The sequence below is a fragment of the Mustelus asterias genome, chromosome 24 (assembly GCF_964213995.1).
Source record: "Mustelus asterias chromosome 24, sMusAst1.hap1.1, whole genome shotgun sequence".
NCBI classification, from domain to species: Eukaryota; Metazoa; Chordata; class Chondrichthyes; order Carcharhiniformes; family Triakidae; genus Mustelus; species Mustelus asterias.
In genome coordinates this window covers 31,912,132-31,928,460 of record NC_135824.1, presented here as the reverse complement: position 1 = coordinate 31,928,460, position 16,329 = coordinate 31,912,132, and positions in this window count along the sequence as shown.

The following is a 16,329-nucleotide window of genomic DNA, read 5'->3' as shown; positions in this document are numbered from 1 at the left end:
GGTGAAAGGAGAAAATTTTAAAGGGAATATTAGGGTGGGCTTCTTCACGCAGAGAGTGGTGGGAGTGTGGAATGAGCTGCCGGATAAAGTGGTAAATGCGGGTCACTTTTAACATTTAAGAAAAACTTGGACGGGTTCATGGATGAGAGGGGTGTGGAGGTGTATGGTCCAAGTGCAGGTCAGTGGCACTCGGCAAAAAATGGTTCGGCACAGACAAGAAGGGCCAAAAGGCCTGTTTCTGAGCTGTAATTTTCTATGGTTCTATGGAGAGAGCAGTTCAGAAGTCTGTTTGTTTACTTAGGGGATTTATGGGCTCTTTCCAGCAATTCAACTGCCTAATCATTTTACAAGTGCTTGACTTTGTTTACGCAGTTGGTTTGAAAAGTCTTTTTGCTTACTTGATCGACTATTGTATCGACGGGCAGCACGGTAGCACAGTGGTTAGCACTGCTGCTTCACAGCTCCAGGGTCCCGGGTTCGATTCCCGGCTTGGGTCACTGTCTGTGTGGAGTTTGCACATTCTCCTCGTGTCTGCGTGGGTTTCCTCCGGGTGCTCCGGTTTCCTCCCACAGTCCAAAGATGTGCGGGTTAGGTTGATTGGCCAGGTTAAAAAAAAAAAAAAATTGCCCCTTAGAGTCCTGGGATGTGTAGGTTAGAGGGATTAGTGGGTAAAATATGTGGGGGTAGGGCCTGGGTGGGATTGTGGTCGGTGCAGACTCGATGGGCCGAATGGCCTCCTTCTGCACTGTAGGGTTTCTATGATTTCTATTCAATGGCTTCCAACTGTTATAATGAGGCTTGTCAGTTTTTTTCATAAAGTGGATAACGGATATTGAGGAGGTTTAGATGAGGGTGGAGGTAAAGTGGTCAGAGGTTCAACAATATGTACAGATGAGCCACTGATTACATCGCGATGCTGGGTCAAGGTTCTTTGGGAATGGAGGGGAACCTTTTAACCTGCAACCTCTGAACTTGGTCTGACTCCATTTTGGCCTTGCAGCAGATCAGTCTACAGGTCACACAGGGCCCCGAAAAGTGCCCACCTCCTAACAGGCTCGAGATGGAGACAGCGAGATTAGTCCCATCTCAATTCTCGCCACGAACATAAAACATGTGGATCGTTCAGTCAGTTTTTCTTTCTACAGATGCTGCCTGACCTTTCCAGAATGTTCTTGTTTTTCATCATGTGCAATATTTTGGTTTAATAAGAACTGGACTGACCAACATTTTAATAGATGTCGGAAACCATCAATCTTGCCCGCGGCTGAGATTCTCCAGTGTCGCTGCAGTGAATGGAGTTTTGGCCGGATGTCAAATTCTCCATCTTCGCTGGCAGCGGGGCCAAGGCGAACAAGATCAGAGAATCTTTGAATGATGAGGCCACTCAGCCCATTCTGTCTATGCTAGCCATTTTGATAGAATCAAATTAGGCCCACCCTTTTGTCCTAAAAATGATTTTTATACCCAGAAATCCCAATGGAAAAACATTCCTGCTTTGAAGGCCATTCTGGGGAAGAAACAAAATGGCTAACAATTCACCACATGCAAACAGAAAAGGTCTTTAGATGGCAGCCAGCAGAATCTGTTAAAATATATATCATTTGTGTTTAAGACCACTGATTCGTTACCATGGCACCCAATCCCAGTCCCATTTGCGGTACATTAGTTGTTAATAACTTTGTGTTTAAATTAAGAAATCTTTATTTTATCAGGTAGGTTTTTTAATAATCCTGATTCTGGAATGATATAAAGGCTCTTTCTTGCGTGGCCCCCTATTTAAGTGACAGATTTTCAAGAGAATCCATTTTAAACCACGAAATCCCATAAAGACGAGAAAGGAAAATGAACAGTGGAGAAACGATCACATTGATGCTTCAGCCAGGTCCTGGGGACCGAGACCTTGGAGGTCAACTCCCACCCACACGCTGCGTCATTGTCTTTCACAGAGGGTGATCAGAAAGGTCAATCAGACACTTCCTGATAAGCTCCAAGCAGCTGCCTGCTTCACCGGTAAATTTTTTAAAAGTTTATTTATCAGGATCACAAGTAAGGCTGACATTAACACTGAAATGAAGTTACTGTGAAAATCCCTGAGTCGCCACACTCCGGCGCCTGTTCGGGTACACTGAGGGAGAATTTAGCGTGGCCAATGCACCCTAACCAGCGCGTCTTTTGGACTGTGGGAAGAAACCAGAGCACCCGGAGGAAACCCAAGTCACTGGGAGAATGTGCAGACTCCACACAGTAAGGAGTCTAACAACACCAGGTTAAAGTCCAACAGGTTTATTTGGTAGCAAACGCCACTACTTTTCGGAGCACTGCTCCGGAAGCTAGTGGCATTTGCTACCAAATAAACCTGTTGGACTTTAACCTGGTGTGGTTAGACTCCTTACTGTGTTTACCCCAGTCCAACGCCAGCATCTCCACATCAAGACTCCACACAGACAGTGATCCAAGCCGGGAATTGAACCCGGGTCCCTGGCGCTGTGAGGCAGCAGTGCTAACCACTGTGCCACCAATCCGCCAGTTACTTGCTCCCTGACTATTTCCTATCTGAGAATTTGTCCTCTCATCCATTGGTTTGTCAGCCACCTCCTTCACCTCATACAACCTTTCTAAAAACTGGAAAATAACTTAAAACTTTAGTTTTCTTTATTCTTTCACAGGATATGGGCATCATTGGTAAGGCCTGCATTTGTTGCCCATCCCTCATTGCCCTTAAACTGAATGGCTTGCTGGGCCATTTCAGAGGACAGTTAAGAGTCAAAGACATTGCCGTGAGTCTGGAGTCACATGTAGGCCAGACCAGGTAAGAACAAAGAACAAAAAAAATTACAGCACAGGAACAGGCCCTTCGGCCCTCCAAGCCTGCACCGACCATGCTGCCCGACTGAACTAAAACCCCCTACCCTTCCGGGGACCATATCCCTCTATTCCCATCCTATTCATGTATTTGTCCAGACGCCCCTTAAAACTCACTATCGTATCTGCTTCCACTACCTCCCCCGACAGCGAGTTCCAGGCACCCACCACCCTCTGGGTAAAAAACTTGCCTCGTATATCTCCTTTAAACCTTGCCCCTCATACCTGAAACCTATGCCTCCTAGCAATGGACTCTTCCACCCTGGGAAAAAGCTTCTGACGATCCACTCTGTCCATGCCCCTCATAATCTTGTAGACTTCTGTCATGTCGCCCCTCAACCTCCGTCGTTCCAGTGAGAACAAACCATGTTTCTCCAACCTCTCCTCATAGTTAATGCCCTCCATACCAGGCAACATCCTGGTAAATCTTTTCTGTACCTTCTCCAAAGCCTCCACATCTTTCTGGTAGTGTGGCGACCAGAATTGAACACTATATTCCAAGTGCAGCCTAACTAAGGTTCTATAAAGCTGCAACATGACTTGCCAATTTTTAAACTCAATGCCCTGGCTGATGAAGGCAAGCATGCCGTATGCCTTCTTGACTACTTTCTCCACCTGCAGATTTCCTTCCCTAAAGGACAGTTGTGAACCAGATGAGTTTTTAAGCACAATCAGTGATAGTTGCCATGGACACCATTATTGAGACTAGCCTTATATTTTTAATTTATTAATTGAATTTAAATTCCACCAGCTGGCATAGTAGCATTTGAGCTCATGTCCCCTATGCTGCTGGATTACTACCTCTGTGACATTACGCCACCATCACCTCATTTTGGTGAAGGTTTTTTTCCTCAAGGTGATCACTAATCTTCAAGTTGCTGTTTCCCTTTATTTATTGTCAACAAAGAACAAAGAACAGTACAGCACAGGAACAGATCCTCTTCCCCTCCAAGCTTGTGCCCATCATGATGTCCCAACTAAACTAACAAAAACACTGCTGCCCATACTCAGTCCGTATCCCTCTATTCCCTCCCTATTTGTGCACCCATCCAGATGCCTCTTAAATGTTGCTAATGTGTCTGCTTCTGCCACCACATCTGGCAGCGCGTTCCAGACACTGATGCGCATCAATTGGACACGAGGCACAAAGCTTCGGTAAAAGAAGGCTTTTATTAACTAACAATGGAACTATCAGAACTTTAACACACTATCCCAGACTGAAGAGGTCCCGCCCGAGCAGGGGGTCTTATACCTCTCCCAGGAGGCGGAGCCCGACTGGGATGTGCCACAACAGTTACAACCACAGGTGTATCAATCCCACCCTAGCCCAACAACAACATTAGAACAATCCCAAAGTGGGAACCAACGATGGTTCACCACATTCACCCCTCCTTTGAGAACAAAGGCCGGCGGGGTACGAAAACAGACTAAAATGTCAACAGATTATAAGTTCAGACGGTCTGGAGGACCGCACCGTCGTTGTGACCTCCTCAATACCGGCGGTGACACCGGAGTAGGTGCTTGCGGTGGCGTTCTCCACAAAACAGCGTCCAGCTGTTCTCCCACGGACTCACAGGCCGGTTGACCCTGATGAAACGGTAGTGCAGGGGATCCCGGTACATTCTGCGATGGCGACGATCTCCGGGGCTCAGGCAAGCTGCGCATTGGAGTAAAACTGTTAAGCATTGGTCCCGATGCTGTCCGCGCCACGTCCGGGGGAGAAATAAGGGATGAGGGATTCGTCACTGGGGGTATGGGAGCGACAGGAGTTGCTACGTCCCCTGCGGGCGCCAGGTCTCGGATCGAGACTGTGTCCTCTCGCCCGTCAGGATATGCCACATAGGCATACTGAGGGTTGGCGTGGAGGAGGTGGACCTGTTCGACCAAGGGGTCGGACTTGCGGGCCCTTACATGTCGCCGCAGGAGGACGGGTCCTGGGTACGTCAACCAGGCTGGTAAAGATATCCCCGAGGACGACTTCCGAGGGAATGAGAACATCCTCTCGTGGGGAGTAGCATTGGTTGCCGTACACAGGAGGGAGCGAATGGAGTGAAGCGCATTTGGGAGGACCTCCTGCCAATGGGAGACTGGAAGGCCTTTGGACTTCAGCGCCAATAGGACAGCCTTCCAGACTGTAGCATTCTCTCTTTCCACCTGTCCATTACCCCTAGGGTTGTAACTCGTGGTCCTACTAGAGGCAATCCCGTATGAGAGCAGGAATTGCCTCAAGTCATTACGCATGAACGACGAGCCCCTGTCGCTATGGATATAGCTGGGGTACCCGAACAGGGTAAAATGATCACGGAATGCCTTGATCACCGTGGCAGTCGACGTGTCCGCACAGGGGACAACAAACGGGAACCGGGAGTACTCATCTATTATGTTCAGAAAGTACACGTTCCGATCTGTTGAGGGAAGGGGGCCCTTAAAATCCACACTCAGCCTCTCGAAGGGGCGAGTGGCCTTGACCAAATGTGCCCGGTCAGGTCGGTAAAAGTGCGGTTTGCATTCCGCGCAAATCCGACAGCTCCTTGTCACTGACCTGACATCCTCCACCGAGTAAGGCAGGTTGCGGGCTTTGACAAAGTGGTAGAGCCAAGTGACCCCAGAATGGCACAGGTCATTATGGAGGGCGTTCAAGCGATCCTCCTGCGTAGTAGCGCATGTTCCGCGCGAGAGGGCATCCGAGGGCTCATTGAGTTTCCCTGGACGATACATGTATCGTAGTTATAGGTGGAGAGATCAATTCTCCACCGCAAGATCTTATCATTCTTGATCTTGCCCCTCTGCGTGTTGTTGAACATGAACGCCACGGACCGCTGGTCCGTGATCAGGGTGAACCGCTTTCCCGTCAGGTAATGGTGCCAGTGTCTGACAGCCTCCACAATGGCCTGGGCCTCCTTTTCCACCACTGAATGCCGAATTTCGGGGCCTTGGAGGGTGCGGGAAAAAAACGCGACGGGCCTGCCCGCCTGGTTTAGTGTGGCGGCCAGGGCGAAATCAGATGCATCGCTTTCCACCTGAAAAGGGATGGATTCGTTTACCGCGTGCATCGTGGCTTTCGCGATGTCGTGTTTCAATTCCTTGAAGGCCAATTGGGCCTCTGGCGTGAGTGGAAAAGTCGTGGACTTAATAAGCGGACGGGCTTTGTCCGCGTAGTTGGGGACCCACTGCACATAATAGGAGAAGAAGCCTAGGCATCTTCTCAGTGCTTTTGCGCGAGCGGGCAAGGGAAGTTCAGCAAGGGGGCATACGGTCTGGATCAGGGCCAATGACCCCGTTTTCCACCACGTATCCCAGGATGGCTAACCGGCGCGTACGGAATACACACTTCTCCCTGTTGTAGGTCAAATTCAGGCGAGATGCAGTGTGTAAAAAGTTCTGGAGATTTGTGTCATGGTCCTGCTGATCACGGCCGCAGATGGTGACATTATCCAGGTACGGGAAGGTAGCCCGCAGCCTGTTCTGGTCCACCATTCGGTCCATAACACGCTGGAAGACCGAGACCCCATTGGTGACACCAAATGGAACCCTAAGGAAATGATACAGACGACCATCCGCCTCAAAGGCCGTGTACTGTCGGTCCTCTGGGCGAATGGGGAGTTGGTGGTAGGCGGACTTAAGGTCTATGGTGGAGAACACCCGGTACTGCGCAATCTGATTGACCATATCAGATATGCGCGGGAGGGGATACGCATCCAGCTGCGTATATCGATTAATGGTCTGACTGTAATCAATGACCATCCGGGGTTTGTTCCCGCTCTTGACCACCACAACCTGTGCTCTCCACGGACTAACACTGGGCTGTATGATCCCTTCTTTGAGGAGTCGCTGAACCTCAGATCTGATGAAGATCCGATCTTCAGTGCTGTAACGCCTACTTTTAGTAGCGATGGGCTTGCAGCCTGGTACCAGATTCTGAAATAAAGTGGGTGTGGTGATCTTTAACGTAGATAGATTGCAGGCGGGGCGCTTTGGACAATTTGGAGACTGCAGCTGTTTCCCTACTGTCAGCGAAGGGAGTGGCCCACCGTACTGTAGGATCACACTCTTCATGTGGACCATAAAGTTTAGTCCGAGGAGAATTGGTGCGCAAAGATGCGGCAACACAAGGAGCCTGAATCGCTCGTAAATTGTGCCTTGCACTATCAGAGTTACCACACAACGTCCTAGCACAGCGACAGACCGGGACCTTGATGCCATAGAGATTGTCTGTTTGGCAGGTTGAATCTGGAGTCCACACCTCTTCACAGTGTCAGGGTGAGTAAAGCTCTCAGTGCTCCCGCTGTCAAACAGGCAATAAATTGCACGACCATTTACCTGCATATCCATCATCGAACAATCAAGCCTGTGATGCTTCGCCTGGTCCAGGGTGATCGACGCCACCGTTGGTCCGTGAACGTCACTGCAGGCAGCTGAGGTCGATGCTGAGGACCCCTGCTGGTCGCTCATGGTCATCGTCGACCAAAATGGCCACCCCCATGAATCGCACATGGGTGAGGGCGCCAAACGTAGCGACTCCTGGTGGTCATCCTCCTCCGACTCCGTCAACCGCAATGGCGTCGTCCTGGACTCGCACGTAGACGAACCCCGTGAGTACTTCGACGACGATGCTGATGATCCCCGTCCGAAGGGTCACAGGCCGCGCTGCCGTTCTTGGGCTTGGATCTGCACATCTTCGCATAATGCCCCTTTTTACCGCATGAGGTACAGACTGCCGCTTTAGCGGGACACTTTTGTCGTGGATGTTTGGCTCCTCCGCAGAAGTAGCACCGTGGGCCGCATGGGGCTGCAGCCGTCGTCTGGTCCACATGGGAGCACGCCATAACACTGCACTTCAAGCCCGTGGGGCGAGGAGGGATTTGCGACTGCTCCTGCCACGTTGTCTCCACGTGGTCCTCCGGATACAGGACCAAGCTCTTCGACGCCGCCTCAAGCATTTCAGCTAATTCCATAGCTTGGGTCAGGTTGAGATTTCCCTTTTCTAGCAGCTTGAGACGGATGTATGAAGACCCGACCCCGGCCACAAACGCATCCCGGGCGAGGTCGTACATGTACTGCTCAGCCGACACAGCTTTGCAGTCACAGTCCCTGGCAAGCTGCAAGAGCTCATTGGCGTAGTCCTCCATGGTTTCGCCCGACTGCCGACGTCGTGTAGCGAGGAGGTAACGAGCGTGGATCTCGTTAGGAGGTTCTGGCTTTAGGATTTGCTCCATACTCCTTTCTTTTTTTTCTTCCGTCGAGAGTTTAATGTTAGTTAATAAAATTGATGCGCATCAATTGGACACGAGGCACAAAGCTTCGGTAAAAGAAGGCTTTTATTAACTAACAATGGAACTATCAGAACTTTAACACACTATCCCAGACTGAAGAGGTCCCGGCCGAGCAGGGGGTCTTATACCTCTCCCAGGAGGCGGAGCCCGACTGGGATGTGCCACAACAGTTACAACCACAGGTGTATCAATCCCACCCTAGCCCTGCACGTCAATCGAACTCAAGACACAAGGCTTCGGTAACTGAAGGCTTTTATTGCCTAACAATGGAACTACTAGAACGTAAGTACACCACCCCAGACTGACGAGGTCCCGCCCGAGCAGGGGGTCTTATACCTCTCCCAGGAGGCGGAGCCAGACTGGGATGTGCCACAACAGTAACAACCACAGGTGTATTAATCCCACAGTGTGAACACCCTAGCCCAACAACAACATTAGAACAACCCCACAGTGGGAACCAACGATGGTTCACCACATTCACCCCTCCTTTGAGAACAAAGGCCGGCGGGGTGCGAAAACAGACTTAAAAAGTAAACAGATTACAAGTCCAGACGGTCTGGAGGACCGCACCGTCGTTGTGACCTCCTCAATACCGGCGGTGACACCGGAGTAGGTGCTTGCGGTGACGTTCTCTCCAAAACAGCGTCCGGCTGTCCTCTCGCGGACTCACGGGCCGGTTGACCCTGATGAAGCGGTAGTGCAGGGGATCCCGGTACATTCTGCGATGGCGCCGATCTCCGGGGCTCAGGCAAGCTGTACAGTGGAGTATAACTGTTATGCACTGGTCCCGGTGCTGACCGCGCCACGTCCGGGGGAGAAATAAGGGATAAGGGATTCGTCACTGGGGGTATGGGAGCGACAGGAGTTGCTATGTCCCCTGCGGGCGCCAGGTCTCGGATCGAGACTGTGTCCTCTCGCCCGTCAGGATATGCCACATAGGCATACTGAGGGTTGGCGTGGAGGAGGTGGACCTGTTCGACCAAGGGGTCGGACTTGCGGGCCCTTACATGTCGCCGCAGGAGGACGGGTCCTGGGTACGTCAACCAGGCTGGTAAAGATATCCCCGAGGACGACTTCCGAGGGAATGAGAACATCCTCTCGTGGGGAGTAGCATTGGTTGCCGTACACAGGAGGGAGCGAATGGAGTGAAGCGCATTTGGGAGGACCTCCTGCCAATGGGAGACTGGAAGGCCTTTGGACTTCAGTGCCAATAGGACAGCCTTCCAGACTGTAGCATTCTCTCTTTCCACCTGTCCATTACCCCTAGGGTTGTAACTCGTGGTCCTACTAGAGGCAATCCCGTATGAGAGCAGGAATTGCCTCAAGTCATTACTCATGAACGACGAGCCCCTGTCGCTATGTATATAGCTGGGGTACCCGAACAGGGTAAAGAGATCACGGAATGCCTTGATCACCGTGGCAGTCGACGGGTCCGCGCAGGGGACAACAAACGGGAACCGGGAGTACTCGTCTATGATGTTAAGAAAGTACACGTTCCGATCTGTTGAGGGAAGGGGGCCCTTAAAATCCACACTCAGCCTCTCAAAGGGGCGAGTGGCCTTGACCAAATGTGCCCGGTCAGGTCGGTAAAAGTGCGGTTTGCATTCCGCGCAAATCCGACAGCCCCTTGTCACTGACCTGACGTCCTCCACCGAGTAAGGCAGGTTGCGGGCTTTGATAAAGTGGTAGAGCCGAGTGACCCCAGAATGGCACAGGTCATTATGGAGGGCGTTCAAGCGATCCTCCTGCATAGTAGCGCATGTTCCGCGCGAGAGGGCATCCGAGGGCTCATTGAGTTTCCCTGGACGATACATGATATCGTAATTATAGGTGGAGAGCTCAATTCTCCACCGCAAGATCTTATCATTCTTGATCTTGCCCCTCTGCGTGTTATTGAACATGAACGCCACGGACCGCTGGTCCGTGATCAGGGTGAACCGCTTCCCCGCCAGGTAATGGCGCCAGTGTCTGACGGCCTCCACAATGGCCTGGGCCTCCTTTTCCACCGCTGAATGCCGAATTTCGGGACCTTGGAGGGTGCGGGAAAAAAACGCGACGGGCCTGCCCGCCTGGTTTAGTGTGGCAGCCAGGGCGAAATCAGATGCATCGCTTTCCACCTGAAAAGGGATGGATTCGTTTACCGCGTGCATCGTGGCTTTCGCGATGTCGTGTTTCAATTCCTTGAAGGCCAATTGGGCCTCTGGCGTGAGTGGAAAAGTCGTGGACTTAATAAGCGGACGGGCTTTGTCCGCGTAGTTGGGGACCCACTGTGCATAATAGGAGAAGAAGCCTAGGCATCTCCTCAGTGCTTTTGCGCTAGCGGGCAAAGGAAGTTCAGCAAGGGGGCGCATACAGTCGGGATCAGGGCCAATGACCCCGTTTTCAACTACGTATCTCAGGATGGCTAACCGGCGCGTACGGAATACACACTTCTCCCTGTTGTAGGTCAAATTCAGGCGAGATGCAGTGCGTAAAATGTTCTGGAGATTTGTGTCATGGTCCTGCTGATCACGGCCGCAGATGGTGACATTATCCAGGTACGGGAAGGTAGCCCGCAGCCCGTTCTGGTCCACCATTCGGTCCATAGCTCGCTGGAAGACCGAGACCCCATTGGTGACACCAAATGGAACCCTAAGAAACTGATACAGACGACCATCTGCCTCAAAAGCCGTGTAGTGTCGGTCCTCTGGGCGGATGGGGAGTTGGTGGTAGGCGGACTTAAGGTCTATGGTGGAGAACACCCGGTACTGCGCAATCTGATTGACCATATCAGATATGTGCGGGAGAGGATACGCATCCAGCTGCGTATATCGATTAATGGTCTGACTGTAATCAATGACCATCCGGGGTTTGTTCCCGCTCTTAACCACCACAACCTGTGCTCTCCACGGACTAACACTGGGCTGTATGATCCCTTCTTTGAGGAGCCGCTGAACCTCAGATCTGATGAAGATCCGATCTTCAGCGCTGTAACGCCTACTTTTAGTAGCGATGGGCTTGCAGCCTGGTACCAGATTCTTGAATAAAGAGGGTGTGGTGATCTTTAATGTGGAAAGATTGCATGCGGGGCGCTTTGGACAATTTGGAGGCTGCAGCTGGTCCCCTACTGTCAGCGAAGGGAGTGGCCCACCATACTGTAGGATCATACTCTTCATGTGGACCATAACGTTTAGTCCGAGTTGAATTGGTGCGCAAAGATGCGGCAGCACAAGGAGCCTGAATCGCTCGTAAATTGTGCCCTGCACTTTCAGAGTTACCACACAACGTCCTTGAACAGGGACAGACCGGGACCGTGATGCCATAGAAATTGTCTGCTTGGCAGGTTGAACCTGGAGTCCACACCTCTTTACAGTGTCAGGGTGAGTAAAGCTCTCAGTGCTCCCGCTGTCAAACAGACAATAAATTGCACGACCATTTACCTTTATGTCCATCATTGAACAATCAAGCCTGTGGTGCTTAGCCTGGATCAGGGTGATCGACGCCATCGTTGGCCCTTGAACGTCACTGCAGGCAGCTGAGGTCGATGCTGAGGACCCCTGCTGGTCGTTCCTGGTCGTCGTCGACCAAAATGGCCGCCCCCATGAATCGCACATGGTTGAGGGCGCCAAGCGTAGCGACTCCTGGTGGTCATCCTCCTCCGACTCCGTCGACCACAATGGCGTCGTCCTGGACTCGCACGTGGACAAACCCCGTGGGTACTTCGACGTCGATGTTGATGATCCCCGTTCTGAAGGGTCACAGGCTGCACTGCCGTTCTTGGGCTTTGATCTGCAGACCTTCGCGTAGTGCCCCTTTTTACCGCATTGATTACAGACCACCGCTTTAGCAGGACACTTTTGTCGTGGATGCTTGGCTCCTCCGCAGAAGTAGCACCGCGGGCCGCCTGGGGCTGCCGCCATCGTCGGGTCTACATGGGAGCACGCCATAACACTGCACTTCAAGCCCGTGGGGCGAGGAGGGATTTGTGACTGCTCCTGCCACGTTGTCTCCACGTGGTCCTCCGGATACAGGACCAAGCTCTTCGAAGCCGCCTCAAGCATTTCAGCCATCTCCATAGCTTGGGTCAGGTTGAGATTCCCCTTTTCCAGCAGCTTGAGACGGATGTACGAAGACCCTACCCCTGCCACAAACGCATCTCGGGCGAGGTCATACATATACTGCTCAGCCGACACAGCTTTGCAGTCGCAGCCCCTGGCAAGCTGCAAGAGCTCATTGGCGTAATCCTCCATGGTTTCGCCCGACTGCCGACGTCGTGTAGCGAGGAGGTAACGAGCGTGGATCTCTTTGGGAGGTCTCGTGTAGCGCTTTTTTAAAAGCTCGAGGGCCCTCGGGTAAGTGGTGGCCGCACGGATCGCGAGGTAGACAGTGTCGCTTACCCTCGCATGGAGGACCCGGAGTCTGTCGTCATCTGTGATGACCGCTGCAGAGGCTGCCAGGTAGTCCTCAAAACACTTCAGCCAGTGGTCGAAGGTGTTAGAGGCGCCGACCGCACGTGGATCCAGCGTCAGACGCTCTGGCTTTAGGATTTGTTCCATACTCTCCTTTCCGTCGAGAGCTTAGTGTTAGGCAATAAAATTGATGCACGTCAATCGAACTCAAGACACAAGGCTTCGGTAACTGAAGGCTTTTATTGCCTAACAATGGAACTACTAGAACGTAAGTACACCACCCCAGACTGACGAGGTCCCGCCCGAGCAGGGGGTCTTATACCTCTCCCAGGAGGCGGAGCCCGACTGGGATGTGCCACAACAGTAACAACCACAGGTGTATTAATCCCACAGTGTGAACACCCTAGCCCAACAACAACATTAGGACAACCCCACAGTGGGAACCAACGATGGTTCACCACAATACTCCTTTCTTTTTTTTCTTCCGTCGAGAGTTTAATGTTAGTTAATAAAATTGATGCGCATCAATTGGACACGAGGCACAAAGCTTCGGTAAAAGAAGGCTTTTATTAACTAACAATGGAACTATCAGAACTTTAACACACTATCCCAGACTGAAGAGGTCCCGCCCGAGCAGGGGGTCTTATACCTCTCCCAGGAGGCGGAGCCCGACTGGGATGTGCCACAACAGTTACAACCACAGGTGTATTAATCCCACCCTAGCCCAACAACAACATTAGAACAACCCAACAACAACATTAGAACAATCCCACAGTGGGAACCAACGATGGTTCACCACAGACACCCACCACTCTCTGCATGAAAAACTTCCCCCACACATCTCCCTTAACCTTTCCCCCTCTCACCTTGAACCTGTGCCCCCTGGTTAATGTTCCTCAGAGTTCTGTCATTTACAGTATAATTCACACCTAAATTTGATCTATTACAAACTGGGAAAAAGCCTCTGACTATCCACCCTGTTTATACCTCTCAATTTTGTAGACCTCTATCAGGTCTCCCCTCATCCTCCGTCTTTCCAGTGAAAACAATCCTAGTTTATTCAACTCATAGTCAATGCCCTTGAGACCAGGCAACATTCTTTGCACTCTTTCCTAAGCTTCCATGTCCTTTTGGTAATGTGGTGACCAGAACTGCACGCAACACTCCAAATGCAGCCTAACTTAGGTTTTATATAGCTGCAACATGATTTGTGTACTCCTGTACTCAATGCCCCAGCCGATGAAGGTAAGCATGCCATGTGCATTCTTAGTCAGCTTAGCCACCTGTGTTGCCACTTTTAGGAAACTGTGGACCTGCACGCCCAGATCCCTCTGCATGTTAATATTCCAAAGCGTTCTGCCAATTACAGTGTAATTCACACCTAAATTTGATCTATTACATCCTAAAGGTTGTAATTCAAACGAGATTACACTGTTCTTCCAATTGTTTTGTGCGCCTGAAGAAAAACCTGTTTCTATGCTGATGTATGTTTTCAACATATAGGCCCTGTTTCTACCGGCATAGCCGCCCGAGGCCAAGGGGGAATGTGGTTCTGCGAGCCTCAGTCACCCCGAATTCAGGCTGGCCGTGCCGGTAAAATCAGAGCCATAGCTTTCTTCTCAGTTTCAATAGTAACACTGCAGTCATTCTCCAATGAAGCAAACTCTCAGTTTTTGGGTTCCTCTACAAGTGTTTCCCTTAAGAGAGATTAAAATGACTGGATTTTTATGTCCGAGCGATGGACTAACACTTTCAAGTCAAATAAAATGATCACTTTGTTGTAAATTATTGCTAATGATGGACAGAGGAGCCACCTTGTGATTTTTAACCAACATTGCATTTTCAAAGGAGTTTAGAAATTAGAGCCGATCATACTCGTTTTCACCTTATAATATCCCCCCAACTGCTATTTGAACCCATTTACTTTAAAGCAGGTGTTCCCATCCCGCTGCAGTGAATGGAGATCTGGCGGGGTACCAAATTCTCCAGCCTCGCTGCAGTGAGAGCGAGGCTTGAACGGCCGCTAAGATCGCGCCCCTTGAGTTGGCATCACCAGTGCCCCCAATACATTGAATTGAAGGGGTGGTGCTGATGGGATCAGTAACTCTTGTCAATCTTATTAGCTCCAGGGATGGTGTTGCTGTCTGTGGTGAACCATCATTGGTTCCCACTGTGGGGTTGTTCTAATGTTGTTGTTGGGCAAGGGTGTTCACACTGTGGGATTGTTCTAATGTTGTTGTTGGGCTAGGGTGGGATTAATACACCTGTGGTTGTTACTGTTGTGGCACATCCCAGTCAGGCTCCGCCTCCTGGGAGAGGTATAAGACCCCCTGCTCGGGCGGGACCTCGTCAGTCTGGGATGGTGTACTTACGTTCTATTAGTTCCATTGTTAGACAATAAAAGCCTTCTGTTACCGAAGCTTCGTGCCTTGAGTTCAATTGACGTGCATCAATTTTATTGTCCAACACTAAGCTCTCGACGGAAAGGAGAGTATGGAGCAAATCTTAAAGCCAGAACGTCTGACGCTGGATCCACGTGCGGTGGGCGCCTCTAACACCTTCGACCACTGGCTGAAGTGTTTTGAGGACTACCTGGCAGCCTCCACAGCGGTCACCACAGATGATGACAGACTCCGGGTCCTCCATGCGAGGGTAAGCGACACAGTCTACCTCGCGATCCGTGGGGCCACCACTTACCCGAGGGCCCTCGAGCTTTTAAAAAAGCGCTACACGAGACCTCCCAACGAGATCCACGCTCGTTACCTCCTCGCTACACGACGTCGGCAGTCGGGCGAAACCATGGAGGATTACGCCAATGAGCTCTTGCAGCTTGCCAGGGGCTGCGACTGCAAAGCTGTGTCGGCTGAGCAGTATATGTATGACCTCGCCCGAGATGCGTTTGTGGCAGGGGTAGGGTCTTCGTACATCCGTCTCAAGCTGCTGGAAAAGGGGAATCTCAATCTGACCCAAGCTATGGAATTGGCTGAAATGCTTGAGGCGGCTTCGAAGAGCTTGGTCCTGTATCCGGAGGACCACGTGGAGACAACGTGGCAGGAGCAGTCGCAAATCCCTCCTCGCCCCACGGGCTCGAAGTGCAGTGTTATGGCGTGCTCCCATGTAGACGCGACGACGGCTGCAGCCCCATGCGGCCCGCGGGGCTACTTCTGCGGAGGAGCCAAGCATCCACGACAAAAGTGTCCCGCTAAAGCGGTGGTCTGTAACCAATGTGGTAAAAAGGGGCACTATGCGAAGGTGTGCAGATCGAAGCCCAAGAATGGCAGTGCAGCCTGTGACCCTTCGGAACGGGGATCGTCACCATCTACGTCGAAGTACCCACGAGGTTTGTCCACGTGCGAGTCCAGGACGACGCCATTGTGGTCGACGGAGTCGGAGGAGGATGACCATCAGGAGTCGCTACGCTTGACGCCCTCAACCATGTGCGATTCATGGGGGCGGCCATTTTGGTAAACGACGACCAGGAACGACCAGCGGGGGTCCTCAGCATCGACCTCAGCTGCCTGCAGTGACGCTCAAGGACCAACGGTGGCATCGATCACCCTGAACCAAGCTAAGCACCACAGGCTTGACTGTTCAATGATGGACATAGAGGTAAATGGTCGTGCAATTTATTGTCTGTTTGACAGCGGGAGCACTGAGAGCTTTATTCACCCTGACACTGTAAAGAGGTGTGGACTCCAGATTCAACCTGCCAAACAGACAATCTCTATGGCATCAAGGTCCCGGTCTGTCCCTGTTCAAGGACGTTGTGTGGTAACTCTGATAGTGCAAGGCACAATTTACGAGCG